This window comes from Phalangium opilio, unplaced genomic scaffold (assembly GCF_054372755.1).
Source record: "Phalangium opilio isolate 3A_F unplaced genomic scaffold, DU_Popi_V2 ptg000088l_1, whole genome shotgun sequence".
Lineage (NCBI taxonomy): Eukaryota > Metazoa > Arthropoda > Arachnida > Opiliones > Phalangiidae > Phalangium > Phalangium opilio.
Window position 1 is genome coordinate 3,999,196 of NW_028324193.1, and position 15,294 is coordinate 4,014,489.

Consider the following 15,294-nt stretch of genomic DNA (forward strand, 5'->3'; position numbering starts at 1 on the left):
GATTTTTTTCCTCTCAAACTATCATAGATGGCGGAACTATCAACTCTTCTGACTATATTTTAGACTGACATTGCTGGTTAGATAGATATTTTTCCTCTCAAACTATCATAGATAGCGAAACTATCAACTCTTCTGACTATATTTTAGACTGACATTGCTGGTTAGATAGATATTTTTCCTCTCAAACTATCATATTTGGCGAAACTATCAATTCTTCTAGCTATATTTTAGACTGGCATTATTTGTTAGATAGATTTTTTCCCTCTCAACAAATCATAGATGGTGAAACTATCAAATCTTCCTTCAATATGTTAGATTGGCTCTCATTGTTAGATAGATTTTTTGCCTATCAAATCAAATTGAAATCTTTAGGAACGACTAAATTAATCGATTATTTAATTTCCGGACTTTAAATTTGATTGTTTTCGATCAAACTGATTTGGGCTCTACCTACTTTTACTCTGTTTAATCGATTCCTGATATTTCCTGATTTTGTAGAATTTCTAATATTTTCATATATTCATATAATTTCCATAATCTCATTTCTCAAGTTTGACTTTTAACTGTCTATAGTTCAAAAGCTACTATCCAAACTTTTTCAAATTATTCGCCCTTGATTTAATCTAAACCATCTACTATAAACGGTTAACTAATAATAATTAAAGGCAAAAATTGCAATTAAAACTGTGGGTAATAAAAATCAGAAAATCTACACTTTAATTTATCTACTTCTACGTTTGGATGATTTCGTGGAATCGTTCTTCCTCCTCGAGTAGTCGTTCACATCAGTGACAGCACGGAGCTTCTATATACAAGAAGCTCCGTCTTCACAGTTTGAACTGTTGAACCATCGTTTATTTTATTTTTATTTATTTGTTTGAGAGGGTTATAACGACCACCAAGTACAGAATCTTCTTATAGAATAAACCTACAGTTGCTAACGTTCAAATATATTAAAAACTTCGATATCATTCAAAAAACGACTTATCTTTCCAGAAATTTTCATAACTATCAAAATTGCCTATCAAAGATTAGCACATAATTTTTTAAAATGAAATCAGAAAACAGATGTCGCCAAATAAACTCACTCAAAGAATCAATTTATTTCTCAAGGAATAATGCCTATCATTTTTTATGATTTCTAAAAGATGGGGTTAGTAGCCAGATCACGTTGAGAATCGATATTTTTCTCTAGAAGATTTCAACGAATCAATGAATCATATCAACTTCGAGTGCACTTTCTAAGCTATCAAACTCAATCGATCATTATAATTCAAATTTTTCTCGAAAATAACTATCAAAATTGATACTTTGATAGGGGCAGATTTAGTTTTCTATCGTATCAAGTGGTAAAACTATCAAATGATATGATAGTGCCCATCTATGGAATTAGAAGCCCTTTTATCGGAAAACAATAAACACGGAACACAGTACAACTAAGGTTCGTGTGAAAGCATCTTTAGATAAATGCCTGTAAATGTTACCGATTTTGCGCTCCGTCTTTAAAAAGTCTATATCTTCAATATTTTGAATAACAGGATTAGCTGCAACTTGGTTTCGTGTATTATCATTTAAACTCCAAAGAGCTGGATCGCTTCCCAAACTATCACAACTATCCTCCTTTAATTCCTTTTCGAGAATTTTCTCATTTTCTTTTGATATTGAAAGTGAACTTGATTCAGCTGAAACATGTACATTGCCGTGATTTTTATCAATATCATCCGCTGCATCCTTGGATTTGGTAATAAAAGATGTCTCGATAGAGTCTTTGATGTCGGCTTCCGTTTCTGATATTTCATTTTCCGGAGTTTCCCTCGTCGATAATGTTGTAAAGAAAGAATTAGTTTTTGGTACTTTTTCGAGAAGTTCCTTTTCTCTCATAGAACTTTCAGCTTCTCTTTTTCGGCTTTGGGCTCCACTTAGCTTCTTGTTTTTCCTGGTTCACTCATTGTTAACAAAATAACTACAAGAGCCCGAATCAAGTTAATTAACCTTAAGCCTTTACCTAATTTAATTATTTTAATTATATTTTAGAACCGACGTACGACTTGCGACTGACTGAAAGAAAAACCAGCGAATCTATGATTCACGAAATTCCGTTAGCCCTTGCTCGTTGCAACACTCTAGTCTGTAGCAACAGTAGCGTGGGAACAGCATGGAAAGTTGGGAAATGGAAATTGTGGGAAAGTAGGCGAAAATAGACTAGAAGTGGATCCTAAGCAAAAGCGTGGGAATAAAAGACAAAAACTACTTCTAAACTCTTTTTTCTCTAAGCAAGAATGTAGCCTATACACGTAATACGAATCACGATAGACAACCATCGAAATTCAAAACTTTTCATACGCTCACGCTATTTAAAAACGAAAAACAGTCCCGTAATCATTCAAAACTAACGTCGTGTTTTTGAGGTTTTCGAAAATTTAATAAAACAATCGCTCAGATTTGGGTATCACCAGACTTCTTGGGCGCCCCTATTTGTCTGGCGCCCGGGGGCAGGTGCCCCCTCTGCCCCCCCTTAATCCGGCCCTGCGTCTAGCCATTCCTGAACAACTGTATCCTTGGCAGCCTAAATACGAACCAATGACGTCGAGTGAATAGAGGACTTAATATTAACGTGGATATTCACCAAAAGATATTCGAATGTTCCAGTTCCTTCGATCATAACAGATGGAATTCCCGATTTGATCAAGTCCGATAGGTTGTCAATGCTATTGTAACTTTCTGTCGTGAACTCGGTTCGCAAGAAACAACCCAAGAAAAACAGAATGAAAGTCACTCCGATAAGCCACGACGAAGCCAGCAGACGACAAGTAATGTGGGGTAGAACGGTGGAAATCGCTATAGAAAATATTTTCCAAGTCTAAGAATCGTAGAGCGAAAACCTTTTTAGGAGCCCACCAGTCTCGTGTCAAAGGTGTTATGCCCCAACCACGATCAGAATTATTTTTCCTCCAAAACCAGTGGCACGAAATGATAAAAAACTTCCTTACGTTCAGCACACAAGAGCGACGTGTTATCCCAGACATTTTCCAGCGTTTCTCGGACCAATTTCTTAACAATTTTAGTTTTGGACATATGTTTATATTTGTCCGTTACTACCGAATGAATGACGAGTAAAACCGCAAGAAGGACTACTGTTAAAGCCATTAATGTCACGACCTTATGAAATCAAAAACGAATTTATGATTGGGTACTGGATTGTAATTGACTGAAATTTACTGGCAAAGCCATATTTAGGAAAGATAGCGAAGTTGACACGACCCTTTTCGGGGCGGCGGACACGATAATAGTTCTGGACGCTCCAAAGGGCGAAGACGGACTGAAATATTCCTGTCGGCCGTCGAAAATTGAGAGCGGCGTGGGAGTCATGACACAATGAACTTTCTAAATCGGGGTGAAATGTCGTAAGAGAGAAATGCATTTGGTACTTCTTTATTGGCCGAAAATTCACTTACGTTTGCTAAATTAGGTTCATTAAAAATTTTAAGTTTCTAAAAAGTCCAGCTTATGACTTTCGAATATTGCCCTAGAAATGAGCAATAAGTTACAGAAATGTGTATTTTTAAATTAAAATTTCATTCCTGACATATAATCAAGGCAAATCATTTCTACTAGGGTCACTTCAAAAACATTTAATAATGAATGTATTGGCTAAAAGATTGAGAAAATTGAAAGTACAAGCCCACTTTATTAAGACTTCATCAATATAATTAACATCGTATTTTGAAATTTCCCAGCTTTTGCTTTTTAAATCGAGTTTGTTTGAGTGCAACAATTGAAATTATTTTAAAATACAACAAAGATTACCAAAAGTATATATTTATATATATATATAAACAAAAAGTACAGTTAATAGGTTCTTCCTCGCGCCGTGTAATATGAGAATCCCCGCTTCATTTCAAAATAGTGCCAACCCCCCTCTGCGTATGATTACATTCACGACCGTAGCACAGGTGGTGGAGGAGCGCTCGCTTTGCATGTGAGAAGTCCCGGGTTCAACCCCCGATATCTCAATTTCGCCGTTTTAACAAAATATGTATTCTTTTCTGAAAATCTCCACTCATCCATCCGAAGGGGATATAGCTCAGTGGAGAGCGCTCGCTTCGCATGTGAGAAGTCCCGGGTTCGATCCCGGTATCTCCATTTCGCGGTTTTAGTCTAAGAGTATTTATTTTTACGATGACCTCTACTTGTATATCCGAAGGGGATATAGCTCAGTGGAAGAGCGCTCGCTTTGCATGTGAGAAGTCCCGGGTTCAACCCACGGTATCTCCATTTCGCGGTTTTAACAAAATATGTATTCTTTTCTGAAAATCTTCACTCATGCATCCGAAGGGGATATAGCTCAGTGGAAGAGCGCTTGCTTTGAATGTGAGAAGTCCTGGGTTCAACCCCCGGTATCTCCATTTCGCGGTTTTAACAAAATATGTATTCTTTTCTGAAAATCTCCACTGATCCAACCGAAGGGGATATAGCTCAGTGGATGAGCGCTCGCTTTGCATGTGAGATGTCCCGGGTTCGACCCTGGTATCTCCATTTCGCGGTTTTAGTCTAAGAGTATTTATTTTTACGATGATCTCTACTTGTACATCCGAAGGGGATTTAGCTCAGTGGAAGAGCGCTCGCTTTGCATGTGAGAAGTCACGGGTTCAACCCCCGGTATCACCATTTCGCGGTTTTAGTCTAAAAGGATTTATTTTAACAATGATCTCTACTTGTACATCCGAAGGGGATATAGCTAAGTGGAAGAGCGCTTGCTTTGCATGTGAGAAGTCCCGGGTTCAACCCACGGTATCTCCGTTTCGCGGTTTTAACAAAATATGTATTCTTTTCTGAAAATCTCCACTCATGCATTCGAAGGGGATATAGCTTAGTGGAAGAGCGCTTGCTTTGCATGTGAGAAGTCCTGGGTTCAACCCCCGGTATCTCCATTTCGCGGTTTTAACAAAATATGTATTCTTTTTTGAAAATCTCCACTGATCCCGCCGAAGGGGATATAGCTCAGTGGATGAGCGCTCGCTTTGCATGTGAGAAGTCCCGGGTTCGACCCTGGTATCTCCAATTCGCGGTTTTAGTCTAAGAGTATTTATTTTTACGATGATCTCTACTTGTACATCCGAAGGGGATATAGCTCAGTGGAAGAGCGCTTGCTTTGCATGTGAGAAGTCCCGGGATCAACCCCCGGTATCTCCATTTCGCGGTTTTAGTCTAAAATAATTTATTTGAATTACAAAACACTTGATTGAATTGAATTGAATTTTTAAGATGATCTCTACTTGTACATCCGAAGGGGATATAGCTCAGTGGAAGAGCGCTTGCTTTGCATGTGAGAAGTACAGGGTTCAACCCCCGGTATCTCCATTTCGCGGTTTTAACAAAATATGTATTCTTTTCTGAAAATCTCCACTGATCCATCCGAAGGGGATATAGCTCAGTGGATGAGCGCTCGATTTGCATGTGAGAAGTCCCGGGTTCGACCCTGGTATCTCCATTTCGCGGTTTTAGTCTAAGAGTATTTATTTTTACGATGATCTCTACTTGTATATCCGAAGGGGATATAGCTCAGTGGAAGAGCGCTCGCTTTGCATGTGAGAAGTCCCGGGTTCAACCCACGGTATCTCCATTTCGCGGTCTTAACAAAATATGTATTCTTTTCTGAAAATCTCCACTCATGCATTCGAAGTGGATATAGCTCAGTGGAAGAGCGCTTGCTTTGCATGTGAGAAGTCCAGGGTTCAACCCCCGGTATCTCCATTTCGCGGTTTTAACAAAATATGTATTCTTTTCTGAAAATCTCCACTCATCCATCCGAAGGGGATATAGCTCAGTGGAGGAGCGCTTGCTTTGCATGTGAGAAGTCCCGGGTTCAGCCCCCGGTATCTCCATTTCGCGGTTTTAGTCTAAAAGGATTTACTTTAATGATGATCTCTACTTGTACATCCGAAGGGGATATAGCTCAGTGGAAGAGCGCTCGCTTTGCATGTGAGAAGTCCCGGGATCAACCCCCGGTATCTCCATTTCGCGGTTTTAACAAAATATGTATTTTTTTCTGAAAATCTCCACTCATCCATCCGAAGGGGATATAGCTCAGTGGATGAGCGCTCGCTTTGCATGTGAGAAGTGCCGGGTTCGACCTTGGTGTCTCCATTTCGCGGTTTTAGTCTAAGAGTATTTATTTTTACGATGATCTCTACTTGTATATCCGAAGGGGATATAGCTCAGTGGAAGAGCGCTCGCTTTGCATGTGAGAAGTCCCGGGTTCAACCCCCGGTATCTCCATTTCGCGGTTTTAGTCTAAGAGTATTTATTTTTACGATGACCTCTACTTGTATATCCGAAGGGGATATAGCTCAGTGGAAGAGCGCTCGCTTTGCATGTGAGAAGTCCCGGGTTCAACCCACGGTATCTCCGTTTCGCGGTTTTAACAAAATATGTATTCTTTTCTGAAAATCTCCACTCATGCATTCGAAGGGGATATAGCTCAGTGGAAGAGCGCTTGCTTTGCATGTGAGAAGTCCTGGGTTCAACCCCCGGTATCTCCATTTCGCGGTTTTAACAAAATATGTATTCTTTTCTGAAAATCTCCACTGATCCCGCCGAAGGGGATATAGCTCAGTGGATGAGCGCTCGCTTTGCATGTGAGAAGTCCCGGGTTCGACCCTGGTATCTCCAATTCGCGGTTTTAGTCTAAGAGTATTTATTTTTACGATGATCTCTACTTGTACATCCGAAGGGGATATAGCTCAGTGGAAGAGCGCTTGCTTTGCATGTGAGAAGTCCCGGGATCAACCCCCGGTATCTCCATTTCGCGGTTTTAGTCTAAAATAATTTATTTGAATTACAAAACACTTGATTGAATTGAATTGAATTTTTAAGATGATCTCTACTTGTATATCCGAAGGGGATATAGCTCAGTGGAAGAGCGCTCGCTTTGCATGTGAGAAGTCCCGGGTTCAACCCCCGGTATCTCCATTTCGCGGTTTTAGTCTAAGAGTATTTATTTTTACGATGACCTCTACTTGTATATCCGAAGGGGATATAGCTCAGTGGAAGAGCGCTCGCTTTGCATGTGAGAAGTCCCGGGTTCAACCCACGGTATCTCCATTTCGCGGTCTTAACAAAATATGTATTCTTTTCTGAAAATCTCCACTCATGCATTCGAAGTGGATATAGCTCAGTGGAAGAGCGCTTGCTTTGCATGTGAGAAGTCCAGGGTTCAACCCCCGGTATCTCCATTTCGCGGTTTTAACAAAATATGTATTTTTTTCTGAAAATCTCCACTCATCCATCCGAAGGGGATATAGCTCAGTGGATGAGCGCTCGCTTTGCATGTGAGAAGTCCCGGGATCAACCCCCGGTATCTCCATTTCGCGGTTTTAACAAAATATGTATTTTTTTCTGAAAATCTCCACTCATCCATCCGAAGGGGATATAGCTCAGTGGATGAGCGCTCGCTTTGCATGTGAGAAGTGCCGGGTTCGACCTTGGTGTCTCCATTTCGCGGTTTTAGTCTAAGAGTATTTATTTTTACGATGATCTCTACTTGTATATCCGAAGGGGATATAGCTCAGTGGAAGAGCGCTCGCTTTGCATGTGAGAAGTCCCGGGTTCAACCCCCGGTATCTCCATTTCGCGGTTTTAGTCTAAGAGTATTTATTTTTACGATGACCTCTACTTGTATATCCGAAGGGGATATAGCTCAGTGGAAGAGCGCTCGCTTTGCATGTGAGAAGTCCCGGGTTCAACCCACGGTATCTCCGTTTCGCGGTTTTAACAAAATATGTATTCTTTTCTGAAAATCTCCACTCATCCATCCGAAGGGGATATAGCTCAGTGGAAGAGCGCTTGCTTTGCATGTGAGAAGTCCAGGGTTCAACCCCCGGTATCTCCATTTCGCGGTTTTAACAAAATATGTATTCTTTTCTGAAAATCTTCACTCATGCATCCGAAGGGGATATAGCTCAGTGGAAGAGCGCTTGCTTTGAATGTGAGAAGTCCTGGGTTCAACCCCCGGTATCTCCATTTCGCGGTTTTAACAAAATATGTATTCTTTTCTGAAAATCTCCACTGATCCAGCCGAAGGGGATATAGCTCAGTGGATGAGCGCTCGCTTTGCATGTGAGATGTCCCGGGTTCGACCCTGGTTTCTCCAATTCGCGGTTTTAGTCTAAGAGTATTTATTTTTACGATGATCTCTACTTGTACATCCGAAGGGGATATAGCTCAGTGGAAGAGCGCTCGCTTTGCATGTGAGAAGTCACGGGTTCAACCCCCGGTATCACCATTTCGCGGTTTTAGTCTAAAAGGATTTATTTTAACGATGATCTCTACTTGTACATCCGAAGGGGATATAGCTAAGTGGAAGAGCGCTTGCTTTGCATGTGAGAAGTCCCGGGATCAACCCCCGGTATCTCCAATTCGCGGTTTTAGTCTAAAAGTATTAATTTGAATTACAAAACACTTGATTGAATTGAATTGAATTTTTAAGATGATCTCTACTGGTACATCCGAAGGGGATATAGCTCAGTGGAAGAGCGCTTGCTTTGCATGTGAGAAGTCCAGGGTTCAACCCCCGGTATCTCCATTTCGCTGTTTTAACAAAATATGTATTCTTTTCTGAAAATCTCCACTCATCCATCCGAAGGGGATATAGCTCAGTGGAAGAGCGCTTGCTTTGCATGTGAGAAGTCCCGGGTTCAGCCCCCGGTATCTCCATTTCGCGGTTTTAGTCTAAAAGGATTTACTTTAATGATGATCTCTACTTGTACATCCGAAGGGGATATGGCTCAGTGGAAGAGCGCTCGCTTTGCATGTGAGAAGTCCCGGGATCAACCCCCGGTATCTCCATTTCGCGGTTTTAACAAAATATGTATTTTTTTCTGAAAATCTCCACTCATCCATCCGAAGGGGATATAGCTCAGTGGATGAGCGCTCACTTTGCATGTGAGAAGTGCCGGGTTCGACCTTGGTGTCTCCATTTCGCGGTTTTTGTCTAAGAGTATTTATTTTTACGATGATCTCTACTTGTATATCCGAAGGGGATATAGCTCAGTGGAAGAGCGCTCGCTTTGCATGTGAGAAGTCCCGGGTTCAACCCCCGGTATCTCCATTTCGCGGTTTTAGTCTAAGAGTATTTATTTTTACGATGATCTCTTCTTGTATATCCGAAGGGGATATAGCTCAGTGGAAGAGCGCTTGCTTTGCATGTGAGAAGTCCCGGGATCAACCCCCGGTATCTCCAATTCGCGGTTTTAGTCTAAAAGGATTTACTTTAATGATGATCTCTACTTGTACATCCGAAGGGGATATGGCTCAGTGGAAGAGCGCTCGCTTTGCATGTGAGAAGTCCCGGGATCAACCCCCGGTATCTCCATTTCGCGGTTTTAACAAAATATGTATTTTTTTCTGAAAATCTCCACTCATCCATCCGAAGGGGATATAGCTCAGTGGATGAGCGCTCACTTTGCATGTGAGAAGTGCCGGGTTCGACCTTGGTGTCTCCATTTCGCGGTTTTTGTCTAAGAGTATTTATTTTTACGATGATCTCTACTTGTATATCCGAAGGGGATATAGCTCAGTGGAAGAGCGCTCGCTTTGCATGTGAGAAGTCCCGGGTTCAACCCCCGGTGTCTCCATTTCGCGGTTTTTGTCTAAGAGTATTTATTTTTACGATGATCTCTACTTGTATATCCGAAGGGGATATAGCTCAGTGGAAGAGCGCTCGCTTTGCATGTGAGAAGTCCCGGGTTCAACCCCCGGTATCTCCATTTCGCGGTTTTAGTCTAAGAGTATTTATTTTTACGATGACCTCTTCTTGTATATCCGAAGGGGATATAGCTCAGTGGAAGAGCGCTCGCTTTGCATGTGAGAAGTCCCGGGTTCAACCCCCGGTATCTCCATTTCGCGGTTTTAGTCTAAGAGTATTTATTTTTACGATGACCTCTTCTTGTATATACGAAGGGGATATAGCTCAGTGGAAGAGCGCTCGCTTTGCATGTGAGAAGTCCCGGGTTCAACCCACGGTATCTCCGTTTCGCGGATTTAACAAAATATGTATTCTTTTCTGAAAATCTCCACTCATGCATTCGAAGGGGATATAGCTCAGTGGAAGAGCGCTTGCTTTGCATGTGAGAAGTCCTGGGTTCAACCCCCGGTATCTCCATTTCGCGGTTTTAACAAAATATGTATTCTTTTCTGAAAATCTCCACTGATCCCGCCGAAGGGGATATAGCTCAGTGGATGAGCGCTCGCTTTGCATGTGAGACATCCCGGGTTCGACCCTGGTATCTCCAATTCGCGGTTTTAGACTAAGAGTACTTATTTTTACGATGATCTCTACTTGTACATCCGAAGGGGATATAGATCAGTGGAAGAGCGCTTGCTTTGCATGTGAGAAGTTTCGGGATCAACCCCCGGTATCTCCATTTCGCGGTTTTAGTCTAAAATAATTTATTTGAATTACAAAACACTTGATTGAATTGAATTGAATTTTTAAGATGATCTCTACTTGTACATCCGAAGGGGATATAGCTCAGTGGAAGAGCGCTTGCTTTGCATGTGAGAAGTCCAGGGTTCAACCCCCGGTATCTCCATTTCGCGGTTTTAACAAAATATGTATTCTTTTCTGAAAATCTCCACTCATCCATCCGAAGGGGATATAGCTCAGTGGATGAGCGCTCGCTTTGCATGTGGGAAGTCCCGGGTTCGACCCTGGTATCTCCATTTCGCGGTTTTAACAAAATATGTATTCTTTTCTGAAAATCTCCACACATCCATCCGAAGGGGATATAGCTCAGTGGATGAGCGCTCGCTTTGCATGTGAGAAGTGCCGGGTTCGACCTTGGTGTCTCCGTTTCGCGGTTTTAGTCTAAGAGTATTTATTTTTACGATGATCTCTACTTGTATATCCGAAGGGGATATAGCTCAGTGGAAGAGCGCTCGCTTTGCATGTGAGAAGTCCCGGGTTCAACCCCCGGTATCTCCATTTCGCGGTTTTAGTCTAAGAGTATTTATTTTTACGATGACCTCTACTTGTATATCCGAAGGGGATATAGCTCAGTGGAAGAGCGCTCGCTTTGCATGTGAGAAGTCCCGGGTTCAACCCACGGTATCTCCGTTTCGCGGTTTTAACAAAATATGTATTCTTTTCTGAAAATCTCCACTCATCCATCCGAAGGGGATATAGCTCAGTGGAAGAGCGCTTGCTTTGCATGTGAGAAGTCCAGGGTTCAACCCCCGGTATCTCCATTTCGCGGTTTTAACAAAATATGTATTCTTTTCTGAAAATCTTCACTCATGCATCCGAAGGGGATATAGCTCAGTGGAAGAGCGCTTGCTTTGAATGTGAGAAGTCCTGGGTTCAACCCCCGGTATCTCCATTTCGCGGTTTTAACAAAATATGTATTCTTTTCTGAAAATCTCCACTGATCCAGCCGAAGGGGATATAGCTCAGTGGATGAGCGCTCGCTTTGCATGTGAGATGTCCCGGGTTCGACCCTGGTTTCTCCATTTCGCGGTTTTAGTCTAAGAGTATTTATTTTTACGATGATCTCTACTTGTACATCCGAAGGGGATATAGCTCAGTGGAAGAGCGCTCGCTTTGCATGTGAGAAGTCACGGGTTCAACCCCCGGTATCACCATTTCGCGGTTTTAGTCTAAAAGGATTTATTTTAACGATGATCTCTACTTGTACATCCGAAGGGGATATAGCTAAGTGGAAGAGCGCTTGCTTTGCATGTGAGAAGTCCCGGGATCAACCCCCGGTATCTCCAATTCGCGGTTTTAGTCTAAAAGTATTAATTTGAATTACAAAACACTTGATTGAATTGAATTGAATTTTTAAGATGATCTCTACTGGTACATCCGAAGGGGATATAGCTCAGTGGAAGAGCGCTTGCTTTGCATGTGAGAAGTCCAGGGTTCAACCCCCGGTATCTCCATTTCGCTGTTTTAACAAAATATGTATTCTTTTCTGAAAATCTCCACTCATCCATCCGAAGGGGATATAGCTCAGTGGAAGAGCGCTTGCTTTGCATGTGAGAAGTCCCGGGTTCAGCCCCCGGTATCTCCATTTCGCGGTTTTAGTCTAAAAGGATTTACTTTAATGATGATCTCTACTTGTACATCCGAAGGGGATATGGCTCAGTGGAAGAGCGCTCGCTTTGCATGTGAGAAGTCCCGGGATCAACCCCCGGTATCTCCATTTCGCGGTTTTAACAAAATATGTATTTTTTTCTGAAAATCTCCACTCATCCATCCGAAGGGGATATAGCTCAGTGGATGAGCGCTCACTTTGCATGTGAGAAGTGCCGGGTTCGACCTTGGTGTCTCCATTTCGCGGTTTTTGTCTAAGAGTATTTATTTTTACGATGATCTCTACTTGTATATCCGAAGGGGATATAGCTCAGTGGAAGAGCGCTCGCTTTGCATGTGAGAAGTCCCGGGTTCAACCCCCGGTGTCTCCATTTCGCGGTTTTTGTCTAAGAGTATTTATTTTTACGATGATCTCTACTTGTATATCCGAAGGGGATATAGCTCAGTGGAAGAGCGCTTGCTTTGCATGTGAGAAGTCCAGGGTTCAACCCCCGGTATCTCCATTTCGCGGTTTTAACAAAATATGTATTCTTTTCTGAAAATCTTCACTCATGCATCCGAAGGGGATATAGCTCAGTGGAAGAGCGCTTGCTTTGAATGTGAGAAGTCCTGGGTTCAACCCCCGGTATCTCCATTTCGCGGTTTTAACAAAATATGTATTCTTTTCTGAAAATCTCCACTGATCCAGCCGAAGGGGATATAGCTCAGTGGATGAGCGCTCGCTTTGCATGTGAGATGTCCCGGGTTCGACCCTGGTTTCTCCATTTCGCGGTTTTAGTCTAAGAGTATTTATTTTTACGATGATCTCTACTTGTACATCCGAAGGGGATATAGCTCAGTGGAAGAGCGCTCGCTTTGCATGTGAGAAGTCACGGGTTCAACCCCCGGTATCACCATTTCGCGGTTTTAGTCTAAAAGGATTTATTTTAACGATGATCTCTACTTGTACATCCGAAGGGGATATAGCTAAGTGGAAGAGCGCTTGCTTTGCATGTGAGAAGTCCCGGGATCAACCCCCGGTATCTCCAATTCGCGGTTTTAGTCTAAAAGGATTTACTTTAATGATGATCTCTACTTGTACATCCGAAGGGGATATGGCTCAGTGGAAGAGCGCTCGCTTTGCATGTGAGAAGTCCCGGGATCAACCCCCGGTATCTCCATTTCGCGGTTTTAACAAAATATGTATTTTTTTCTGAAAATCTCCACTCATCCATCCGAAGGGGATATAGCTCAGTGGATGAGCGCTCACTTTGCATGTGAGAAGTGCCGGGTTCGACCTTGGTGTCTCCATTTCGCGGTTTTTGTCTAAGAGTATTTATTTTTACGATGATCTCTACTTGTATATCCGAAGGGGATATAGCTCAGTGGAAGAGCGCTCGCTTTGCATGTGAGAAGTCCCGGGTTCAACCCCCGGTGTCTCCATTTCGCGGTTTTTGTCTAAGAGTATTTATTTTTACGATGATCTCTACTTGTATATCCGAAGGGGATATAGCTCAGTGGAAGAGCGCTCGCTTTGCATGTGAGAAGTCCCGGGTTCAACCCCCGGTATCTCCATTTCGCGGTTTTAGTCTAAGAGTATTTATTTTTACGATGACCTCTTCTTGTATATCCGAAGGGGATATAGCTCAGTGGAAGAGCGCTCGCTTTGCATGTGAGAAGTCCCGGGTTCAACCCCCGGTATCTCCATTTCGCGGTTTTAGTCTAAGAGTATTTATTTTTACGATGACCTCTTCTTGTATATACGAAGGGGATATAGCTCAGTGGAAGAGCGCTCGCTTTGCATGTGAGAAGTCCCGGGTTCAACCCACGGTATCTCCGTTTCGCGGTTTTAACAAAATATGTATTCTTTTCTGAAAATCTCCACTCATGCATTCGAAGGGGATATAGCTCAGTGGAAGAGCGCTTGCTTTGCATGTGAGAAGTCCTGGGTTCAACCCCCGGTATCTCCATTTCGCGGTTTTAACAAAATATGTATTCTTTTCTGAAAATCTCCACTGATCCCGCCGAAGGGGATATAGCTCAGTGGATGAGCGCTCGCTTTGCATGTGAGACATCCCGGGTTCGACCCTGGTATCTCCAATTCGCGGTTTTAGACTAAGAGTATTTATTTTTACGATGATCTCTACTTGTACATCCGAAGGGGATATAGATCAGTGGAAGAGCGCTTGCTTTGCATGTGAGAAGTTTCGGGATCAACCCCCGGTATCTCCATTTCGCGGTTTTAGTCTAAAATAATTTATTTGAATTACAAAACACTTGATTGAATTGAATTGAATTTTTAAGATGATCTCTACTTGTACATCCGAAGGGGATATAGCTCAGTGGAAGAGCGCTCGCTTTGCATGTGAGAAGTCACGGGTTCAACCCCCGGTATCACCATTTCGCGGTTTTAGTCTAAAAGGATTTATTTTAACGATGATCTCTACTTGTACATCCGAAGGGGATATAGCTAAGTGGAAGAGCGCTTGCTTTGCATGTGAGAAGTCCCGGGATCAACCCCCGGTATCTCCAATTCGCGGTTTTAGTCTAAAAGGATTTACTTTAATGATGATCTCTACTTGTACATCCGAAGGGGATATGGCTCAGTGGAAGAGCGCTCGCTTTGCATGTGAGAAGTCCCGGGATCAACCCCCGGTATCTCCATTTCGCGGTTTTAACAAAATATGTATTTTTTTCTGAAAATCTCCACTCATCCATCCGAAGGGGATATAGCTCAGTGGATGAGCGCTCACTTTGCATGTGAGAAGTGCCGGGTTCGACCTTGGTGTCTCCATTTCGCGGTTTTTGTCTAAGAGTATTTATTTTTACGATGATCTCTACTTGTATATCCGAAGGGGATATAGCTCAGTGGAAGAGCGCTCGCTTTGCATGTGAGAAGTCCCGGGTTCAACCCCCGGTGTCTCCATTTCGCGGTTTTTGTCTAAGAGTATTTATTTTTACGATGATCTCTACTTGTATATCCGAAGGGGATATAGCTCAGTGGAAGAGCGCTCGCTTTGCATGTGAGAAGTCCCGGGTTCAACCCCCGGTATCTCCATTTCGCGGTTTTAGTCTAAGAGTATTTATTTTTACGATGACCTCTTCTTGTATATCCGAAGGGGATATAGCTCAGTGGAAGAGCGCTCGCTTTGCATGTGAGAAGTCCCGGGTTCAACCCCCGGTATCTCCATTTCGCGGTTTTAGTCTAAGAGTATTTATTT

At 42.4% G+C, this 15,294-nt stretch overlaps 51 non-coding genes across 51 annotated transcripts; all 51 read left to right on the top strand.

The window, feature by feature from the left end:
- The first annotated feature begins 4,203 nt into the window (after positions 1 to 4,203).
- On the top strand, positions 4,204 to 4,275 carry TRNAA-UGC (transfer RNA alanine (anticodon UGC)). The gene has a single exon. It is a non-coding gene; the product is annotated as a tRNA-Ala (tRNA).
- A 59-nt stretch (positions 4,276 to 4,334) lies between these two features.
- Positions 4,335 to 4,406, top strand: TRNAS-UGA (transfer RNA serine (anticodon UGA)). The gene has a single exon. It is a non-coding gene; the product is annotated as a tRNA-Ser (tRNA).
- Positions 4,407 to 4,859: 453 nt separating this feature from the next.
- TRNAA-UGC (transfer RNA alanine (anticodon UGC)) lies at positions 4,860 to 4,931 on the top strand. The gene has a single exon. It is a non-coding gene; the product is annotated as a tRNA-Ala (tRNA).
- A 190-nt stretch (positions 4,932 to 5,121) lies between these two features.
- On the top strand, positions 5,122 to 5,193 carry TRNAA-UGC (transfer RNA alanine (anticodon UGC)). Its single transcript has one exon. It is a non-coding gene; the product is annotated as a tRNA-Ala (tRNA).
- A 358-nt stretch (positions 5,194 to 5,551) lies between these two features.
- On the top strand, positions 5,552 to 5,623 carry TRNAA-UGC (transfer RNA alanine (anticodon UGC)). The gene has a single exon. It is a non-coding gene; the product is annotated as a tRNA-Ala (tRNA).
- A 322-nt stretch (positions 5,624 to 5,945) lies between these two features.
- Positions 5,946 to 6,017, top strand: TRNAA-UGC (transfer RNA alanine (anticodon UGC)). Its single transcript has one exon. It is a non-coding gene; the product is annotated as a tRNA-Ala (tRNA).
- Positions 6,018 to 6,207: 190 nt separating this feature from the next.
- On the top strand, positions 6,208 to 6,279 carry TRNAA-UGC (transfer RNA alanine (anticodon UGC)). The gene has a single exon. It is a non-coding gene; the product is annotated as a tRNA-Ala (tRNA).
- A 60-nt stretch (positions 6,280 to 6,339) lies between these two features.
- TRNAA-UGC (transfer RNA alanine (anticodon UGC)) lies at positions 6,340 to 6,411 on the top strand. The gene has a single exon. It is a non-coding gene; the product is annotated as a tRNA-Ala (tRNA).
- Positions 6,412 to 6,470: 59 nt separating this feature from the next.
- TRNAA-UGC (transfer RNA alanine (anticodon UGC)) lies at positions 6,471 to 6,542 on the top strand. Its single transcript has one exon. It is a non-coding gene; the product is annotated as a tRNA-Ala (tRNA).
- Positions 6,543 to 6,732: 190 nt separating this feature from the next.
- TRNAA-UGC (transfer RNA alanine (anticodon UGC)) lies at positions 6,733 to 6,804 on the top strand. The gene has a single exon. It is a non-coding gene; the product is annotated as a tRNA-Ala (tRNA).
- A 96-nt stretch (positions 6,805 to 6,900) lies between these two features.
- Positions 6,901 to 6,972, top strand: TRNAA-UGC (transfer RNA alanine (anticodon UGC)). The gene has a single exon. It is a non-coding gene; the product is annotated as a tRNA-Ala (tRNA).
- Positions 6,973 to 7,032: 60 nt separating this feature from the next.
- On the top strand, positions 7,033 to 7,104 carry TRNAA-UGC (transfer RNA alanine (anticodon UGC)). The gene has a single exon. It is a non-coding gene; the product is annotated as a tRNA-Ala (tRNA).
- Positions 7,105 to 7,294: 190 nt separating this feature from the next.
- TRNAA-UGC (transfer RNA alanine (anticodon UGC)) lies at positions 7,295 to 7,366 on the top strand. The gene has a single exon. It is a non-coding gene; the product is annotated as a tRNA-Ala (tRNA).
- Positions 7,367 to 7,556: 190 nt separating this feature from the next.
- TRNAA-UGC (transfer RNA alanine (anticodon UGC)) lies at positions 7,557 to 7,628 on the top strand. Its single transcript has one exon. It is a non-coding gene; the product is annotated as a tRNA-Ala (tRNA).
- Positions 7,629 to 7,688: 60 nt separating this feature from the next.
- Positions 7,689 to 7,760, top strand: TRNAA-UGC (transfer RNA alanine (anticodon UGC)). Its single transcript has one exon. It is a non-coding gene; the product is annotated as a tRNA-Ala (tRNA).
- Positions 7,761 to 7,819: 59 nt separating this feature from the next.
- TRNAA-UGC (transfer RNA alanine (anticodon UGC)) lies at positions 7,820 to 7,891 on the top strand. Its single transcript has one exon. It is a non-coding gene; the product is annotated as a tRNA-Ala (tRNA).
- A 59-nt stretch (positions 7,892 to 7,950) lies between these two features.
- TRNAS-UGA (transfer RNA serine (anticodon UGA)) lies at positions 7,951 to 8,022 on the top strand. Its single transcript has one exon. It is a non-coding gene; the product is annotated as a tRNA-Ser (tRNA).
- Positions 8,023 to 8,212: 190 nt separating this feature from the next.
- On the top strand, positions 8,213 to 8,284 carry TRNAA-UGC (transfer RNA alanine (anticodon UGC)). The gene has a single exon. It is a non-coding gene; the product is annotated as a tRNA-Ala (tRNA).
- Positions 8,285 to 8,512: 228 nt separating this feature from the next.
- On the top strand, positions 8,513 to 8,584 carry TRNAA-UGC (transfer RNA alanine (anticodon UGC)). Its single transcript has one exon. It is a non-coding gene; the product is annotated as a tRNA-Ala (tRNA).
- Positions 8,585 to 8,775: 191 nt separating this feature from the next.
- On the top strand, positions 8,776 to 8,847 carry TRNAA-UGC (transfer RNA alanine (anticodon UGC)). Its single transcript has one exon. It is a non-coding gene; the product is annotated as a tRNA-Ala (tRNA).
- Positions 8,848 to 9,037: 190 nt separating this feature from the next.
- TRNAA-UGC (transfer RNA alanine (anticodon UGC)) lies at positions 9,038 to 9,109 on the top strand. The gene has a single exon. It is a non-coding gene; the product is annotated as a tRNA-Ala (tRNA).
- Positions 9,110 to 9,169: 60 nt separating this feature from the next.
- TRNAA-UGC (transfer RNA alanine (anticodon UGC)) lies at positions 9,170 to 9,241 on the top strand. Its single transcript has one exon. It is a non-coding gene; the product is annotated as a tRNA-Ala (tRNA).
- A 60-nt stretch (positions 9,242 to 9,301) lies between these two features.
- On the top strand, positions 9,302 to 9,373 carry TRNAA-UGC (transfer RNA alanine (anticodon UGC)). Its single transcript has one exon. It is a non-coding gene; the product is annotated as a tRNA-Ala (tRNA).
- A 190-nt stretch (positions 9,374 to 9,563) lies between these two features.
- On the top strand, positions 9,564 to 9,635 carry TRNAA-UGC (transfer RNA alanine (anticodon UGC)). Its single transcript has one exon. It is a non-coding gene; the product is annotated as a tRNA-Ala (tRNA).
- A 60-nt stretch (positions 9,636 to 9,695) lies between these two features.
- TRNAA-UGC (transfer RNA alanine (anticodon UGC)) lies at positions 9,696 to 9,767 on the top strand. Its single transcript has one exon. It is a non-coding gene; the product is annotated as a tRNA-Ala (tRNA).
- A 60-nt stretch (positions 9,768 to 9,827) lies between these two features.
- Positions 9,828 to 9,899, top strand: TRNAA-UGC (transfer RNA alanine (anticodon UGC)). Its single transcript has one exon. It is a non-coding gene; the product is annotated as a tRNA-Ala (tRNA).
- A 60-nt stretch (positions 9,900 to 9,959) lies between these two features.
- Positions 9,960 to 10,031, top strand: TRNAA-UGC (transfer RNA alanine (anticodon UGC)). The gene has a single exon. It is a non-coding gene; the product is annotated as a tRNA-Ala (tRNA).
- Positions 10,032 to 10,090: 59 nt separating this feature from the next.
- On the top strand, positions 10,091 to 10,162 carry TRNAA-UGC (transfer RNA alanine (anticodon UGC)). The gene has a single exon. It is a non-coding gene; the product is annotated as a tRNA-Ala (tRNA).
- A 358-nt stretch (positions 10,163 to 10,520) lies between these two features.
- On the top strand, positions 10,521 to 10,592 carry TRNAA-UGC (transfer RNA alanine (anticodon UGC)). Its single transcript has one exon. It is a non-coding gene; the product is annotated as a tRNA-Ala (tRNA).
- A 320-nt stretch (positions 10,593 to 10,912) lies between these two features.
- TRNAA-UGC (transfer RNA alanine (anticodon UGC)) lies at positions 10,913 to 10,984 on the top strand. The gene has a single exon. It is a non-coding gene; the product is annotated as a tRNA-Ala (tRNA).
- A 60-nt stretch (positions 10,985 to 11,044) lies between these two features.
- Positions 11,045 to 11,116, top strand: TRNAA-UGC (transfer RNA alanine (anticodon UGC)). The gene has a single exon. It is a non-coding gene; the product is annotated as a tRNA-Ala (tRNA).
- Positions 11,117 to 11,175: 59 nt separating this feature from the next.
- On the top strand, positions 11,176 to 11,247 carry TRNAA-UGC (transfer RNA alanine (anticodon UGC)). The gene has a single exon. It is a non-coding gene; the product is annotated as a tRNA-Ala (tRNA).
- A 59-nt stretch (positions 11,248 to 11,306) lies between these two features.
- TRNAS-UGA (transfer RNA serine (anticodon UGA)) lies at positions 11,307 to 11,378 on the top strand. Its single transcript has one exon. It is a non-coding gene; the product is annotated as a tRNA-Ser (tRNA).
- A 190-nt stretch (positions 11,379 to 11,568) lies between these two features.
- On the top strand, positions 11,569 to 11,640 carry TRNAA-UGC (transfer RNA alanine (anticodon UGC)). The gene has a single exon. It is a non-coding gene; the product is annotated as a tRNA-Ala (tRNA).
- Positions 11,641 to 11,868: 228 nt separating this feature from the next.
- On the top strand, positions 11,869 to 11,940 carry TRNAA-UGC (transfer RNA alanine (anticodon UGC)). The gene has a single exon. It is a non-coding gene; the product is annotated as a tRNA-Ala (tRNA).
- A 191-nt stretch (positions 11,941 to 12,131) lies between these two features.
- TRNAA-UGC (transfer RNA alanine (anticodon UGC)) lies at positions 12,132 to 12,203 on the top strand. The gene has a single exon. It is a non-coding gene; the product is annotated as a tRNA-Ala (tRNA).
- Positions 12,204 to 12,393: 190 nt separating this feature from the next.
- TRNAA-UGC (transfer RNA alanine (anticodon UGC)) lies at positions 12,394 to 12,465 on the top strand. The gene has a single exon. It is a non-coding gene; the product is annotated as a tRNA-Ala (tRNA).
- A 60-nt stretch (positions 12,466 to 12,525) lies between these two features.
- Positions 12,526 to 12,597, top strand: TRNAA-UGC (transfer RNA alanine (anticodon UGC)). The gene has a single exon. It is a non-coding gene; the product is annotated as a tRNA-Ala (tRNA).
- A 59-nt stretch (positions 12,598 to 12,656) lies between these two features.
- TRNAS-UGA (transfer RNA serine (anticodon UGA)) lies at positions 12,657 to 12,728 on the top strand. The gene has a single exon. It is a non-coding gene; the product is annotated as a tRNA-Ser (tRNA).
- Positions 12,729 to 12,918: 190 nt separating this feature from the next.
- TRNAA-UGC (transfer RNA alanine (anticodon UGC)) lies at positions 12,919 to 12,990 on the top strand. The gene has a single exon. It is a non-coding gene; the product is annotated as a tRNA-Ala (tRNA).
- Positions 12,991 to 13,182: 192 nt separating this feature from the next.
- TRNAA-UGC (transfer RNA alanine (anticodon UGC)) lies at positions 13,183 to 13,254 on the top strand. The gene has a single exon. It is a non-coding gene; the product is annotated as a tRNA-Ala (tRNA).
- Positions 13,255 to 13,444: 190 nt separating this feature from the next.
- On the top strand, positions 13,445 to 13,516 carry TRNAA-UGC (transfer RNA alanine (anticodon UGC)). The gene has a single exon. It is a non-coding gene; the product is annotated as a tRNA-Ala (tRNA).
- A 60-nt stretch (positions 13,517 to 13,576) lies between these two features.
- On the top strand, positions 13,577 to 13,648 carry TRNAA-UGC (transfer RNA alanine (anticodon UGC)). Its single transcript has one exon. It is a non-coding gene; the product is annotated as a tRNA-Ala (tRNA).
- Positions 13,649 to 13,708: 60 nt separating this feature from the next.
- Positions 13,709 to 13,780, top strand: TRNAA-UGC (transfer RNA alanine (anticodon UGC)). The gene has a single exon. It is a non-coding gene; the product is annotated as a tRNA-Ala (tRNA).
- A 60-nt stretch (positions 13,781 to 13,840) lies between these two features.
- TRNAA-UGC (transfer RNA alanine (anticodon UGC)) lies at positions 13,841 to 13,912 on the top strand. Its single transcript has one exon. It is a non-coding gene; the product is annotated as a tRNA-Ala (tRNA).
- Positions 13,913 to 13,971: 59 nt separating this feature from the next.
- Positions 13,972 to 14,043, top strand: TRNAA-UGC (transfer RNA alanine (anticodon UGC)). Its single transcript has one exon. It is a non-coding gene; the product is annotated as a tRNA-Ala (tRNA).
- A 358-nt stretch (positions 14,044 to 14,401) lies between these two features.
- Positions 14,402 to 14,473, top strand: TRNAA-UGC (transfer RNA alanine (anticodon UGC)). The gene has a single exon. It is a non-coding gene; the product is annotated as a tRNA-Ala (tRNA).
- A 192-nt stretch (positions 14,474 to 14,665) lies between these two features.
- On the top strand, positions 14,666 to 14,737 carry TRNAA-UGC (transfer RNA alanine (anticodon UGC)). The gene has a single exon. It is a non-coding gene; the product is annotated as a tRNA-Ala (tRNA).
- A 190-nt stretch (positions 14,738 to 14,927) lies between these two features.
- Positions 14,928 to 14,999, top strand: TRNAA-UGC (transfer RNA alanine (anticodon UGC)). Its single transcript has one exon. It is a non-coding gene; the product is annotated as a tRNA-Ala (tRNA).
- A 60-nt stretch (positions 15,000 to 15,059) lies between these two features.
- On the top strand, positions 15,060 to 15,131 carry TRNAA-UGC (transfer RNA alanine (anticodon UGC)). The gene has a single exon. It is a non-coding gene; the product is annotated as a tRNA-Ala (tRNA).
- Positions 15,132 to 15,191: 60 nt separating this feature from the next.
- Positions 15,192 to 15,263, top strand: TRNAA-UGC (transfer RNA alanine (anticodon UGC)). The gene has a single exon. It is a non-coding gene; the product is annotated as a tRNA-Ala (tRNA).
- Positions 15,264 to 15,294: the final 31 nt, after the last annotated feature.